The sequence below is a fragment of the Musca autumnalis genome, unplaced genomic scaffold (assembly GCF_047663935.1).
Source record: "Musca autumnalis isolate F117 unplaced genomic scaffold, ASM4766393v1 scaffold_2, whole genome shotgun sequence".
NCBI classification, from domain to species: domain Eukaryota; kingdom Metazoa; phylum Arthropoda; class Insecta; order Diptera; family Muscidae; genus Musca; species Musca autumnalis.
This window is the reverse complement of record NW_027411755.1, coordinates 174,635,727-174,651,960: the sequence shown is the minus strand read 5'-3', so window position 1 is coordinate 174,651,960 and position 16,234 is coordinate 174,635,727. Positions and strand designations below refer to the sequence as shown.

The window sequence follows — 16,234 nt, the reverse complement described above, 5'->3', positions numbered from 1 at the left end:
GGCCTCAGTACATCTACAAGAAGACCCCTCTTTAAGAACTTAATGGTATTTGATATGAAAATATAAGAAGACCTCAATGTCTCCATCAAGTAGACCTCATGGTCTTCTATTAAATGACCTCAAAACTTCTTCAAGACGATATTTTGCTAGAAGACTTCATGTTTTTCTATTAGAAGATCTCATGGTCTTCTGCAAGAAGATTTCATGGTCTTCTATAATAAGAACCCCATTGTCTTCTATATGAAGATCTTCACTAAGAATACCTCATTACCTTCTATAAGAACATATTATTGCCTTAAGGTTATCTACAGAAGACTTCATAGTCTTCTAGAAAATGACTCCATGGTCTTTTATAGAAAACCTCATCAAACCCCATGATCTATAAGAGCTCATGGTCTTCTTTAGGAAGGTATGCTATAAGAAGACCTTATGGTATCTTACAAGAAGACTTCATGGTGTTTTATAGGAAGACCTCATGGTCTCCTATAGGAAGTCATCAAGGTCTTCTATAGAAAGATCTTATGGTCTCTCATAAGAAGACTTCATGATCTTCTATATGCAGACCACAGGGTCTTCTGTAAGTAGGGATCATAGTCATCTATAAGAAGACCTCATGGTTCTCTATAAAAAGACCAAATGATTCTATTGGTTTTCCAAAAGAAAATGTTGTGCTGGTCAAAAAAAAACTCAATTTTCATAATTTTTTTCTGAGAAAACTACCAATATTTTTAGGTAAATCTTTTATTCCTATGTAAGAGAACATCTTAAGCTACCTTTGGAATTTTTGTTGTTAAAAAATATTGCATAGTCTTGTGGTAAATGGCTACCTGCGGAACCCTTTTTTTGTAAAAGCATTTTGCGGTGCCAACGATAGTTCGAAAACGAATGAGCCGTTCTTAGTTTATTTTTGTGGGCGTTTTAGACCTCATGGACTTATACAAGAAGACCTCAAGGTCTTCTATGTATAGGAAGATCTCATGGTCTTATAACGGAAAGCCTCCTGGTTTCTTTAAGAAGACCTCAAGGTCTTTAATACCTCACGGTTCTCTATATGAAGACCTCTTCGTCTTCCACAAGAAGACCCCATGGCCTTCCATACGAAGATCTATTGACATATTCTAAAAAAGACCTCATGGTCTTCTATAAGTATCCGTCATGGTCTTTTATAAAAAGGCTCTCTATAAGAAGACTTTATGACATTTTACAATAAGAAGACCTCAAAGTCGTCTATAACCTCATGCTGTACAGTGGGAATTCCTAGTGGTCTTCTATAGGAATATCTTAGAAGACTCTATAAGAAGAACTCATGGTCTTCTATAAGATAATCTCATTGTCTTCTATAGGATAATATGGTTATCCTATATCTATCTATAGGAAGACATCATGGTTTTCTATAAGAAGAACATATAGTCTTCTAGCAGAAGATCTATATTCTATAAGAAGACCTGATGATCTTCTATAAGAAAACATCAATTCTTCTAAGAACGACTTTATGGTCTTCCATAAGAGGACATTTCAATAAGAAGACCTTCTTAAAGAAGACCATTGTATTTTATCTGAAAGACTTCTAGAAACCTTAGAACTTCTGCAAGATCACATGGTATTCTGCAAGAATACCTAATGTTCTTCTTTAAGAAGACTAATGTTCTTCATAAGAAGACCTAATGTTCTTCTATAAGAAGACCTAATAGTCTTCTATAAGAAGACCCCATGGTATTCTATATGAAGGACTTCAAGCCTTAGAACTAGATGGACATTCGATTCCCAATCTAGAAAAAAATATCCCTTCGACGAACCGCTCTCCCCATTCGATGCCCTATCCAGAAAAAAATATTACGTCGACGAACCCCTCCCCATTTTTTGGTGGGGGCCCCAAAGTAATAACCCTTTAGCAGTTGTGGTCGTTAGTACTTTTGTTAGAAATTGACACGTATATAATTATTTAAATGTTTAAACGAACCTCATTAATATAATTAAATTGTATACTAAATAAATATTTACAGTTTCCCTTAATCCATATTATACCGAATTTAATAGTTTAATTCTTAAATTGAATTTTGTAATTAAATTCCAATTTCAATTTAGCCTCAGCAGTGCTATGTTAAGTCCTTAACAGAGATCTGTTAATCCTTTAACAGCACTCTGACGTTGGTTCGTGCCTTTGCTAAAATTTAATTTTCCAATTTGACATCCAATTTAATTTCACACACATCTCGAAAACCCCATAAGAATACTAACATGGTCTTCTATAGGAAGACTCAGGTCCTTCTATAAGAAGACCTCTACAAGAAGAAGTCTTCTATAAGAAGACCTCATTAGAAGACCTTATGGTCTTCCATTAGAAGACCTCATTAGAAGACTTCATGGTCTCCTATTAGAAGACCTCATTGTTTTTCATAAGCAGACCTCATGGTTTTCAATAAGAGGACCTCATGATTTTCTATAAGACGAGTTCATTGCCTTGTACAAGAAGACCCCATGGCCTTCTATAAGAAGACCTTATGGTCCTCTATAAGAAGACCTTATGGTCCTCTATAGGAAGACCTTATGGTCCCCTATAGAAAGACCTCATGGTCTTCTATAATAAGACCACGTAGTATTCTAGCAGAAGATCATAGCCTTATATAAGCAGACTTCATGGCCTTCTTCAATAAGAAGACCTAATGGTCTTGTATAAAAAAGCTCATACTCTAAAAGAAGGCCTACAGGTCTTCTGTAAGAAGATCCATTGCCTTCTATAACAAGATCTTATGGTCCGCTATAAGACGACCTTGTGGTCTTCAATAAGAATACCTCATGGTCTTGTATAAAAAAGCCTCATGTTCTTATATAAGAAGACCTCATGGTCTCCTATAAGAATAATTAATGATCTCCTATAAGAATACATTATGGTACTCTATAAGAAGACCTAATGGTCTTCTATGAGAAGTTTTTATGGTCTCCTATAAGAAGACCTAATGGTTTTCTATGAGAAGTTTTTATGGTCTCCTATAAGAAGACCTCATGGTCCTCTAGACGAATTCCACATGTTCTTCCATACGAATTCTACAAGAAGACCTCATGGCCTTCTAAAAAAGTGTTCATGGTATCTTGTTAGGTCTTCTAACATCGCAATAGACCTCAGAAAAAACAGCACGGTCTTCTGCAAGAAGTCTCATGGTCTTTCTTATGACAGACTTATAGAAGCAGGACCTCAAGATCTTCTCAGGATCTTCTATAAGACGAATTCATGGTCTTCTATAGACAGATTTAATGGTCTTCTATAAGAAGACCTCACGAAAAAACTAATGATATTCTCTAATAAAGCCTCAAGAAGTATACCTCATGGTCTTCTATAGGACGAAAACCAAATAAAAAGTCTTCTTGGTCTTCTATAAAATTACCTCACGATCTTGTATTGAAAGTCCTCATGGCCTTCTATAAATGTAAAGAACTTTTTATAAAAGACCATGTGGTCTTCTTATAGATTAGCATGAGGTTCGCTCATCTATAATAAGACCTCATGGTCTTTCAGAAGCAGTTCTCATGGTCTTTTATAAGTGGACATCGTGGTAGAAGACATCATGATCTTTATTATGAAGACGTCATAGTAGTCTATAGGATGTCCTTTGAACTTCTATATGCAGACTCCATGGTATTTTATATGAGGACCTCATGAACTGTTATGAGAAGTCCTTATGGTCTTCAATTAAAAAAAAACATTATGGTTTCTATTAAAAAAAACTAACTGTTTTCTACTAGATAAGCCTTCTGTAATTAAATCTAATTATCTCTTAAAAGGATAACATCTTACGACCTGTATGGCGTCCTACAATTGATCTATGATTAGAATATATGAACACCTTATGGTCTTGTCTTTTCCCTATTTCTTTCAGTTCATGTGAGGAAATATTTATTTTTTTTCAATTCTTGATTAAATTCCACATTGAATTCCTAATGTGACCTTATGTGAATTTAACATAAAAGATTTACTTCCTTTTGCCTCATAATCACTTTGTCCTTTTCTCAATGCTTTCCGTTTGTTATTTTCTTTGCAAAAGTTTATCTTGACGGAAGAATTTCATATTTTGTGTTGTATCGCCGAGCATTTATCCCGCATTAATGTTTATTTATTCTTTTAGCGGCCTTTAGCAAAGTGCCAAATGACAAAGTTTAATCTTGCTGTTGTTGTTGTTGTTATTGTGATTATGTATGTACATATTTCTGTTACCTACAACCTTTTCAACATTTCCTACAGGCCTAGCAAACAAAAAAAATTTGAAAGACATTGTTGAGAATAGAATTATTACTATGTCGTGATAACATGGCTTTAAGTCATCGTCATCAGGGGAAACGGAAGCTTTTGTTTTGTTTTTAGTAGCAAACACATGCATATTTAGACATACATATGTATGTATATAATGTATACATTAATGTTTATATAGAGACTTGTACAAATAGCTGACGTGTGTGTAAAATTTATGATTTATAAGAGTATTAGGGTGTAATGAATATTGAGGATTTGGTTGGAAGTTTAGTTTAAAAGGAAGTTGTCTCGTTAGGCGCATGATCTGTGGATTCCATGAGCATAAAAGATCCATAGCTTTGGATAAGTAAATCATTTCATACAAATCCTGTCATAATGTGTTCCCATATCACAATTACATATGTATGTACATAGTTTCCCACAAACGTCCTAGAAGAGAAAAGGAGAGTCTTCCCTAATATAGAAGATTAAAGCCTAAACCTATCTTAGTTCGTATGGTATAACGTATCACTTCCAAGACTTTCCACATATATCCTCAGAAAATTTGGTTAATATTTAGTACGAGGATAAAAATTTAAATTGATGCTCTGGGTTTCAAACACTAGCATACTTAGGCTCCACTGTGCTTGCGGCTCCCATAGTTATGATGTGGATTATAAATGTTTGGTCATCTTTAATTGTCTCATTCAAATTTCCATGACACCCTAATAACCATACATATCAAATTGTTTGCCATTCATAAAACATTTTTACTGAATAACAAATGCACATACATATGTGCACTCACATATACATAATTACACATCCATATTTAATGATTTCTAGTTGTATACATTTTATACGGTGTCATTCCATGGAATGGAAAATGAAATCTATCGTAACGTTTTCATATCAGAATCCATAAAATAGCAAATTATAGCGGAACGCCTGTTGTAAAATTGTCAAACTAACAAAAAAAAAAAAAAAAAAAAACAAAACAAAACGCCAACAACAACCTTAATTGCGTTGAAATGATAATTACTATCGCATGTAGTCGGAAAAAATTTAGTCAAAGGTTAAAGTGTCACTTTCGGTTTGTTTGAAAACCGTTTTGTACAACTAAACCTTAAAATGTCAACGGAATGAATAAATGAACGACTGTGGCGAACAATAGGAAATCGTTTTGGTGACAATGGTGTTCTAAAAATATCGACCAGTTATTTTCTAATAAATTTGATTTCAAATTTTCAAACATGTTTCATGGGGGTGTACTTACAATAATGCCCACTATTTTCAACAGTCAGCCAGTCTGGAAAGAAATAATACAAAAAATTAATTTAATACGTTTATAAATAAAAAATTATAGTAAAGCAATTATAAAGAACTTAAATTCGACCCAGGCCATGCGAACATCTACAGTCATCATTATGAAAATATGAAGATTTGAATGAATACTGGATCGATCGTTGCCACTATTACCAAACTAATATGGAGTTTTGGCAAGAAAAAAACTCTGTGGTGCTTAGAACCCGAAATAGTAAATAATACCGATAGGAATAAAATATTTAACATTGACCGGATCTTTATTAGCTATACTTATGATAATCTTAGAAAATTTACGAATAGTGTATCCCGGCCTGCGTTCACATGGGTGCCAGAATACTGATAGTTTTAAAAATAACAAGGAAGAACGGCATTTTTTTGGGTGACGTAGGGTACGAGATATACCAAGGTCCTGACCGGCTTTAACATGGCAAAGTCCAGGATTTATCTTGGTCCCTCTCTCATCTCAAGTGGACACTGACCTCCCCGTGGTGTCACCTAGGGAGCTGCCTTTAACACCCGTTAAAGGTAGTGCGCTAACATGTGCCGCGCGTTCACCAATAAGAACGTTAAAAACTTGGGTTTGGGCGCCGGGTTAGTAACCCTCCCCTAGAAAAAACAGCCCACTATGAAAAAACAAAAGAAAAGAAAAACAAATCCCTCTAAAGTTGACAACCCCCGCAAACGTTTTAAGGACCATGATCTGCGAATCTGCACCTGGAATGTTCGCACACTTTATAGAAAAGGTGCAGTTTTCGCATTAGCAGATGTACTTGAAAAGTACAAGGCCGACATTATGCCATACAGGAAATACGATGGAATGGAAAAGGCGTCACAACAACACCTAAAGGTGACGCATTGTATTATAGCTGCCATGACATAAAGCATGAGTTTGGTTGTCGAAGGTTAAAACACCTGGTCTCCAGCTTCACACTCGTGAATGAAAGACTTGCTACAATTTGAATAAAAGCAAATTTTCTTCAACATCAGCTTTATTTGCGCCCATGCTCCCACTGACCAAAGATATATTTTATGAGCGCTTAGAAGAAACATATGACCGTTGTCCTGCCCATTACATTAAAATTATTCTAGGCGATTTTAATGCCAAAATTGGAAAATCGGAAAATTCAGTGTCCAGAATGAAACATCTGACAATGGCATGATGCTGATACACTTCGCAGGGCAAAAACATGGTAGTTAGCAGCACCAGATTTAAACATCTCGACATCCAGATCAGAAAACAAGAAATCAAATTGATCACGTTGTGATAGATGGAAGACACTCATCGAGCGTGTTGAATGTGCGCTCGTTCCGAGGAGCAAACATAGACTCGGACCACTACCTAGTTGCAGCAAAGGTACGCACCCGGTTAAACGTAACAAACAAAGTACGAACAGACACAACGCGAAAGTTAGAAATCGGTAAGCTGCAATCACAACAGACAGCCACAGCGTATTCCACTCAACTAGCCCAATTGCTTAATCAAAGCACTCCTCATCCCGATAACATATCAGCGCAGTGGCAAAGCATTGCCCATTCCATGCAAACAGCCGCAAAATCCATACATGGATACCAAAGACCTCAACCAAGGAATCCATGGTATGATCAGGAGTGTCGTGCTGCTACCGAAGAGAAAAATGCGGCATATTGGGCTACTTTACAATCCGTAGCAACGCGTAGCGCACGGGAAAGGTATCGGGAGAAAAGGAGAGAGGAGAAACGTATTTTTCCGCAGAAAAAAGAGAGATGGAAAAGCCAAGATGAGGTAAAGACAGCAATAAACCGGCTGAAGAATAATAAGGCAGCAGGAGCCGATGGCCTACCAGCCGAGCTGTTCAAAACCGGAGGCGACACGCAGATAAGGTGTATTCATCAGCTAGTTAGCACCATCTGGCAGGAAGAACGAGTACCCGACGATTGGAACCTGAGTATCCTGTTTCCCGTCCATAAGAAAGGAGATAAGACTGAATGCTCTAACTATAGGGTCATAAGTCTACTCCCGATTGCCTACAAGATCGTGTCAGGGATATTATGCGAACGACTAAAGCCTATGGTCAACGAGATTATTGGACCATACCAATGCGGCTTTAGACCTGGCAAGTCCACCATTGATCAGATATTTACCCTGCGGCAAATCCTGGAGAAGACCCAAGAGATGCAGATCGACACCTACCACCTTTTTGTCGATTATAAAGCAGCCTTCGACAGCCGACTACGTTCAAAGGTATTCCAGGCCATGTCTGAATTTGGTATCTCCGCAAAGCTCATTCGGCTTCGTAAAATGATTTTGACTGGCACGAGATCCTCAGTTAAAGTAGGAAAGAACCTTTCCGAAGAATTTTGTACTAAAAGAGGTTTCCGGCATGGAGACAGCCTCTCGTGTGATCTCTTCAACATCCTGCAGGAAAAGGTTATTCGAGAGGCAAACGTCAAAAGAAATGGCACAATCTACACCAATAGCCACATGTTACTTGCTTATGCTGATGATATATACATTAAGGGGCGATCAGTAAAAGCAGTAACTGATACCTTTAAGAATGTCGAAGGAGAATCTGCTAAAATGGGTCTGGCGGTAAACGGCGGGAAGACTAAGTTGATGGTGTCGACGCGCAATGCGTCCATAGAGATCGGGCCAACTGTTGAAGTTGGTTCCTATAATTTTGAGGTAGTAATAGATTTCGTCTACCTCGATACCGCCGTAAACACAACTAATGACATCAGTTGTGAAATAAAAAGAAGAATTGTATTGGCTAACAGATGCTACTTTGGCTTAAGTAAGCAGTTTAAAAACAAAGCCACATCTCGTGAAACAAAAATAACGCTATACAAAACACTGATACCAACCGTGCTGATGTATGGTTCCGAAGCCTGGTACTTGGTACTTGTTGAGAGAAAAATTCTTCGAAAGATCTACGGACCAATCTGCGTTGACGGTGAATATCGACGCCGCATGAACCACGAGCTGTATCTGCTATACAACGACATCAATATAGTTAAACGTATTGAGATGCAACGATTGCGTTGGCTAGGCCATATCATAAGAATGAGCGATGATGAACCCGCTAAAAAGGCGTATATATATGAGCCGCTTGGCGGTGCATGCAGAATTGGCAGGCCAAAGAATAGATGGCGCAAACAATTGGATGAAGAGATGACAAGGCGCGGTATTCCAGAAAGAGCAGCTATAGACAGAGAGAAATAGAGATATTTTCTTAGTTCCTATAGAACAAATGTTCTGTAATGGGCCAGCTAAGTAAGTAAGTAAGAACGGCATTAAGTTCTTTATATACCTTCCACCAAGAGTTGTATTGAAGTACAAAGGGAAGTTACGTCAGGGTTTATTTCTAGGAGAAATGGAATATACTAACTGAACAAGTAAGAAAGTATCAGTCGGCTTTGCCGACAGAGATATACCCTCAGCATATGTGAATTGAAACATTCATATACGAATACTGGTTACAAAACCACCAAAATCCTATATCCCAAAAATTATGGGACATTTGAACTTGTGATCTTTTGGACCACTATGTGAGGAAGCACGGACTTGCCCACGAAAAACATAATATCGCTGTTAACAGGACTATGAGGAGAAGCAGATCCTTTGAATGTGCACTTAAACGAAAGTGTTGAACTTATGTGGGATATGTATCATAAGAAGAAGACCGATATGAACCATTTTCGAAGTTAAACTACATTCGCCAAAAATAGGAGATCCAAAATTGTACCAAATTGGTTCATCCGTACAACAGATATAGCGTGTACCGTTCAACATATATAGCGTGGGGGATGTACCGAAGGTTGTGGACAGATATTGCCCATATTCTAATTTAAATTAAGTTTGGATAAAATATTACTAACGCTAAATTTTAGACCTAATCTTGGTTTTCCACCTTTCGGGCTACTTTCTCAGGAAGTGTAGACTTGCCCCTAAAAAAAAAAAATATAAACCATCGTTAGCGCTCAGTGAATACAAGTTATTACAATAAAAATCAAAGCGATTCGAGAGGAGGTCTTAAACTGAACTTATTCGAAATTTTGTGTGTGACGTACCCGAAGGAGTGGACCGATAGAGTCCATATTAAAACCTCATCTATGTCTGGTAGAAATTTCACGATATTCAAAGTATGGACCAAATCGGTTACTCCATTCACGAGTTATCGTGCGCACAATTTTTCCGGAAATGTTTTAACTATTGTGGGGCAGGTACCCGAAGGAGTGGGCGGATATGGCCCACCTGCAAACTTATACAAAGTTTGTACAAAATATAACGTACGACAAATTTTAGACCAAATCGGTTGATCAGTTCTAGTGATATAGTGCGCTCCAGACACTACACATGACGCCATAGGGATTTTTACATATTTCGTGCTATTTTCTCAGGAAGTATGGACTTGCCTTTGAAAAAACGTGTACCATCGTAAGGGGCACTGAATACAAGTTTCTACAACAAAAATCAAAGCGATTCAAGAGGAGTTGTTAAACAAAACATATCCGAAATTTTGTGTGTGACGTACCCGAAGGAGTAGACCGATAGAGTTCATATTAAAACCTCATCTATGTCTGGTAGAAATTTCACGATATTCAAAGTATGGACCAAATCGGTTACTCCCTTCACGAGTTATCGTGCCCACAATTTTTCCGAACATTTTTGAATTTTTGTGGGGCAGGTACCCAAAGGGGTGGACCGGTATGACCAATCTTCGGACTTCAACTAAGTTTGGACTTAATATTGAGAAGGACAAATTTTGGACCCAATCGTTTAAACTGTTCGAGATTTATCATGTGCTCCGGCCAGACAGACAGACGGGCGGACATGGCTAAATAAACTCCAAATTGTCTGAAACGGAGTTCGTCCAAACATACTTGGGATCTATAACCATTTTTTCGATGAGGCACGTTTTGCTAATTTTTTCATAGTCGATCAAAGCCTTGGTCTTCCAGTTCTAAGTGTAGCGCCTTGGGGCCCGTATTTATTTTTATGGGATTGGCTAGCCAACGTAATTGTTGTATTTCCATACGTTTAACTATAATGATGTCGTTGTATAGAAGATATTCGCAGTTAACGAATATTGGCCTGTAGACATTCGAATAATTGTTCTCTCAAACAGACCAAGCACTGCTTTATTTGCTTGCGCTAGTTCCCAGACTTCGGAACCATACATTAGCATGGATAATATCGGTATGCTGTGGAGTGATTTTTTTATTTGATGAATAGTGCTTTGTTTTTAAACTGCTTACATAACCTAACACTATACTTATTTTTATCTCACAACTGACGAAGTCTTTAACTACCTCAGCATTATAGATGACAACATCCACAGTTGGTCGGAATCTATGGACGCATTGTCGTCGATACCATCAACTTTAGTGCCAGATCCACTTTAGCAGATTCTGTTTCGATCTGTTTCAATATCGTCAGCATAAGAAAGTAAGATATGGCTACTGTAGAGTTGATGGCCCTTTGGGTCGTCTACCGTAGAGTTGATGGCCCTTTGGGTCGTCTACCGTAGAGTAGATGGACCTTTGGGTCGTCTACCGTAGAGTAGATGGCCCATTGGGTCGTCTACTATAGAGTAGATGGCCCATAGGGTCGTCTACTGTAGAGTAGATGGCCCATAGGGTCGTCTACTGTAGACTAGATGGTCCATAGGGTCGTCTACTGTAGAGTATATGGCCCGTAGGGTCATCTACAGTAGATTAGATGGCCCTTTGGGTCGTCTACCGTAGAGTAGATGGCCCTTTGGGTCGTCTACCATAGAGTAGATGGCCCATAGGTCGTCTACTGTAGAGTAGGTGGCCCATAGGGTCGTCTACTGTAGAGTAGGTGGCCCATAGGGTCGTCTACTGTAGAGTAGGTGGCCCATAGGGTCGTCTACTGTAGAGTAGATGGCCCATAGGGTCGTCTACTGTAGAGTAGATGTCCCATAGGGTCGTCTACTGTAGAGTAGATGGCCCATAGGGTCGTCTACTGTAGAGTAGATGGCCCATAGGGTCATCTACTGTAGAGTAGATGGCCCATAGGGTCGTCTACTGTAGACTAGATGGTCCATAGGGTCGTCTACTGTAGAGTAGATGACCCATAGGGTCGTCTACTGTAGAGTAGATGGCCCATAGGATCGTCTACTGTAGAGTAGATGGACCATAGGGTCGTCTACTGTAGAGTAGATGGCCCATAGGGTCGTCTACTGTAGAGTAGATGGTCCATAGGGTCGTCTACTGTAGAGTAGATGGCCCATAGGGTCGTCTACTGTAGTAGATGTCCCATAGGGTCGTCTACTATAGGGTAGATGGCCCATAGGGTCGTCTACTATAGGGTAGATGGCCCATAGGGTCGTCTACTATAGGGTAGATGGCCCATAGGGTCGTCTACTGTAGAGTAGATGGCCCATAGGGTCGTCTACTATAGAGTAGATGGCCCATAGGGTCGTCTACTGTAGAGTAGATGGCCCATAGGGTCATCAGACTCTTAAACAAGTACTTGTTTTTCTGATGAACTTTACCACATTTTCATTGTTGTATACAATATTGTATTTGTCTTGATTACACCTTTAATAAACCCTACAAATTCAATATATACGGATTAATTTCCATATAAAACTCATTACGAATTAAAATCCACATTAATTTTGTTGTTATGCAAACAATGTGTTGCAACAGGATTTATTAAATATTCCTTTTAATAACAATTAAATATTTTAAATTAATAAATAATTACTTTTAATTGTGTGTTGTGCATGTGTGTTACATTATATAATCGTGTTTTATAATCTAGTGAAAGAATATGATATGCATATTGTTAAGCAGGATGTTGTTGATGAATTATCTGTCTGGAATTTTTAGCATAACGTCGTGGTGTTATCATGAGAAAACAAGGACATGACATATCACCGACCATTGCCAAAGGAATTTATTTTAACATACACATGTATGTAATAAAATATTAATTTTTAGGCGATTTACAAATTGTATACCAAGTGCGGCATTGAAATAAAGTGTTTTCAATCAACCTGCTTTTAGTTCCCGTACTAGAAAATGGAACATTTTATCGGAAAGGCCTATTGCCTTTTCCTATAGAAAAGTTAATCGAAGATTATAGAAAAGTTCAAATGAGATGATAACTTTCCTTTAGAACAAATCATCGGAGATTACTTTTCCTATAGAAAAGTTCATCGAAGATGACTTTTCGTATAGAAAAGATCGTCGAAGATGACTTTTCGTATAGAAAAGTTCAGCGAAGATGACTTTTCGTATAGAAAAGTTCATCGAAAATGACTTTTCTATATCAAAAGTTCATCGAAGATGACTTTTCTTATAGAAAAATTCATCGAAGATGACTTTTCCTATAGAAAAGTTCATCGGAGATGACTTTTCGTATAGAAAAGTTCATCGAAGATGACTTTACGTATAGAAAAGTTCATCGGAGATGACTTTTCGTATAGAAAAGTTCATCGGAGATGACTTTTCGTATAGAAAAGTTCATCGGAGATGACTTTTCGTATCGAAAAGTTCATCGGAGATGACTTTTCGTATAGAAAAGTTCATCGAAAATGACTTTTCTATATCAAAAGTTCATCGAAGATGACTTTTCTTATAGAAAAATTCATCGAAGATGACTTTTCCTATAGAAAAGTTCATCGGAGATGACTTTTCGTATAGAAAAGTTCATCGAAGATGACTTTACGTATAGAAAAGTTCATCGGAGATGACTTTTCGTATAGAAAAGTTCATCGGAGATGACTTTTCGTATAGAAAAGTTCATCGGAGATGACTTTTCGTATCGAAAAGTTCATCGGAGATGACTTTTCGTATAGAAAAGTTCATCGAAAATGACTTTTCTATATCAAAAGTTCATCGGATATGACTTTTCGTATAGAAAAGTTCATCGGAGATGACTTTTCGTATAGAAAAGTTCATCAAATATGACTTTTCGTATAGAAAAGTTCATCGGAGATGACTTTACGTATAGAGAAGTTCATCGAAGATGACTTTTCGTATAAAAAAGTTCATCGGAGATGACTTTTCGTATAGAAAAGTTCATCGGAGATGACTTTTCGTATAGAAAAGTTCATCGGAGATGACTTTTCGTATAGAAAAGTTCATCGGAGATGACTTTTCGTATAGAAAAGTTCATCGGAGATGACTTTTCGTATAGAAAAGTTCATCGGAGATGACTTTACGTATAGAGAAGTTCATCGAAGGTGACTTTTCGTATAGAAAAGTTCATCGAAGATGACTTTTCGTATAGAAAAGTTCATCGAAGATGACTTTTCGTATAGAAAAGTTCATCGAAGATGACTTTTTCGTTCTTCGGAGATAACTTTCCTAAAAAGATACATCGGATTTGGTTTCACTATGGAGAAGGTAAGTACGGTTGGCCATTTTCCATAGAAGAACTCATCGAATACTTTAAAAACATGTTTTCCATTGTTAATTTATAATTAAATTATAAATGTTTATGTTCCACAATATTAAAAAAGACCACGCATGCTAAGCTTAAAGGTAATTATTTTCTAATAGGACGCATTACCGATCACATATAAGTGCAACGTCTTTAAGTACACCATGACCTCAAAAAACACTGGCCACATACCAGCTCGTGAATGTCTCCTTTACCAGAAATAAAGGTAAATGCCGCCATTTGTTTGTTGGCAACACAACGTGCTTATGATTCTTTAAAGACAGCACATGAGGTACCTCATTGCTCAGTGGCAAGAGTAATATTGAAAGGTAAAACATAGCGAGTGCAACTGCACCTAAAAATATTGGACATTGGCTTTGCATTTGCATGGGTTTCTTGTGCCCATTGCACCACCACCAGTCATAATGACAAAAGTCCCAGCTGTTGTTTCATGGTCTGAATATTATATTTTCTGCAATACTGCAACAAAATAGAACCAAGTAAAGTTGGCAAACAAAAAACACCAACAACAAATAAATTTTTATAAAATGCTCGTGGCAAATTCAGTTCACGCTGATGTCGCTCATTCAGTCTGCTATTAAGTCTTCGTCTAATGCAGCAACATTTCTTTTTAGGTATTCATAGGTGTATGTATATCTTGATGGAGACCATACAAACATCCAAATCTACACGGTAGCTAGAGAGATTCGTGACCTCTTCACATTTCGTGATATAGGAGGGTGGTTTATTAGACGATTACTTACCAGCAGAAAAGATGAATTATTTATCGTAAAAATCATCACTCATGAACTCTTCTCCCAGAAACTGATGAATTTTCCCCAGCAGTAATCTTCCCCGTTGAACTTTTCTACAGCAAATGTGAAAAAATTCTGTAAGAAAAGTCATCTACGATTAACTTTTCCATAGAAAAAGTCATCAACGATTAACTTTTCCATAGGAAAAGTCGTCTACGATGAACCTTTTTATAGGAAAAGTCATCTACGATGAACTTTTCTACAGGATAAATCATATACGATGAACTTTTCTATAGGAAAAATCATCTACGACGAACTTTTCTATAGGAAAAGCCATCTACGATGATCTTTTCTATAAGAAAAGTCATCTACGATGAACTTGTCTCTAGGAAAAGTCATCCCCGATGAAATTTTCTATAGGAAAAGTCATCCCCGATGAAATTTTCTATAGGAAAAGTCATCAACGGTGAACTTTTCTATATGAAAAGTCATCAACGATGAACTTTTCTATATGAAAAGTCATCAACGATGAACTTTTCTATAGGAAAAGTCATCTATGATGAACTTTTCTATAGGAAATATCATCTCCGATGAACATTTCTATAGGAAAAGTCATATCCGATGAATTTTTTCTATAGGAAAAGTCCTCTCCGATGAGTTTTTCTATAGGAAAAGTCCTCTCCGATGATTTTTTCTATAGGAAAAGTTATCTCCGATGAACTTTTCTATAGGAAAAGTCATCTCCGATGAACTTTTCTATAAGAAAAGTCATCTCCGATGAACTTTTCTATAAGAAAAGTCATCTCCGATTAACTTTTCTATAGAAAAACTCGTCTACGATTAACTTTTTTATAGAAAAAGTCATCAACGATTAACTTTTCCACAGGAAAAGTCGTCTACGATGAACCTATTTATAGGAAAAGTCATCTACGATGAACTTGTCTATAGGAAATGTCATCCCCGATGAACTTTTCTATAGGAAAAGTCATCAACGATAAACTTTTCTATATGAAAAGTCATCAACGATGAACTTTTCTATAGGAAAAGTCATCTACGATGAACTTTTCTATAGGAAATATCATCTCCGATGAACGTTTCTATAGGAAAAGTCATATCCGATGAACTTTTCTATAGGAAAAGTCATCTAAGATGAATTATTTCTATTGGAAAAGTCCTCTCCGATGATTTTTTCTATAGGAAAAGTCATCTCCGTTTAAGTTTTCTATAGAAAAACTCATCTACGATTAATGTTTCTATAGAAAAAGTCATCTCCGATGAACTTTTCCATAGAAAAGGTCATCTTCGATCAACTTTTCTATAGGAAAAGTCATCTCCGATGAACTTTTCTATAGGAAAAGTCATATCCGATGAACTTTTCTATAGGAAAAGTCATCTCCGATGAATTTTTTCTATAGGAAAAGTCCTCTCCGATGATTTTTTCTATAGGAAAAGTCATCTCCGATGAACTTTTCTATAGGAAAAGTCATCTCCGTTTAAGTTTTCTATAGAAAAACTCATCTCCGATGAACTTTT

The 16,234-nt window shown here is 37.1% G+C and overlaps 1 protein-coding gene across 2 annotated transcripts in view; it reads right to left on the bottom strand.

Annotated features, from left to right (window-relative positions):
- The window catches only part of Atet (ABC transporter expressed in trachea), a 240,800-nt gene that overhangs the window by 195,379 nt on the left and 29,187 nt on the right, over positions 1–16,234 (bottom strand). For both annotated transcript variants that reach the window (XM_073969937.1, XM_073969939.1), the window contains exon 2: positions 5,502–5,534. The gene's annotated coding sequence lies outside the window, so the exon portion shown is untranslated. The remainder of the gene's footprint in view (positions 1–5,501; positions 5,535–16,234) is intronic.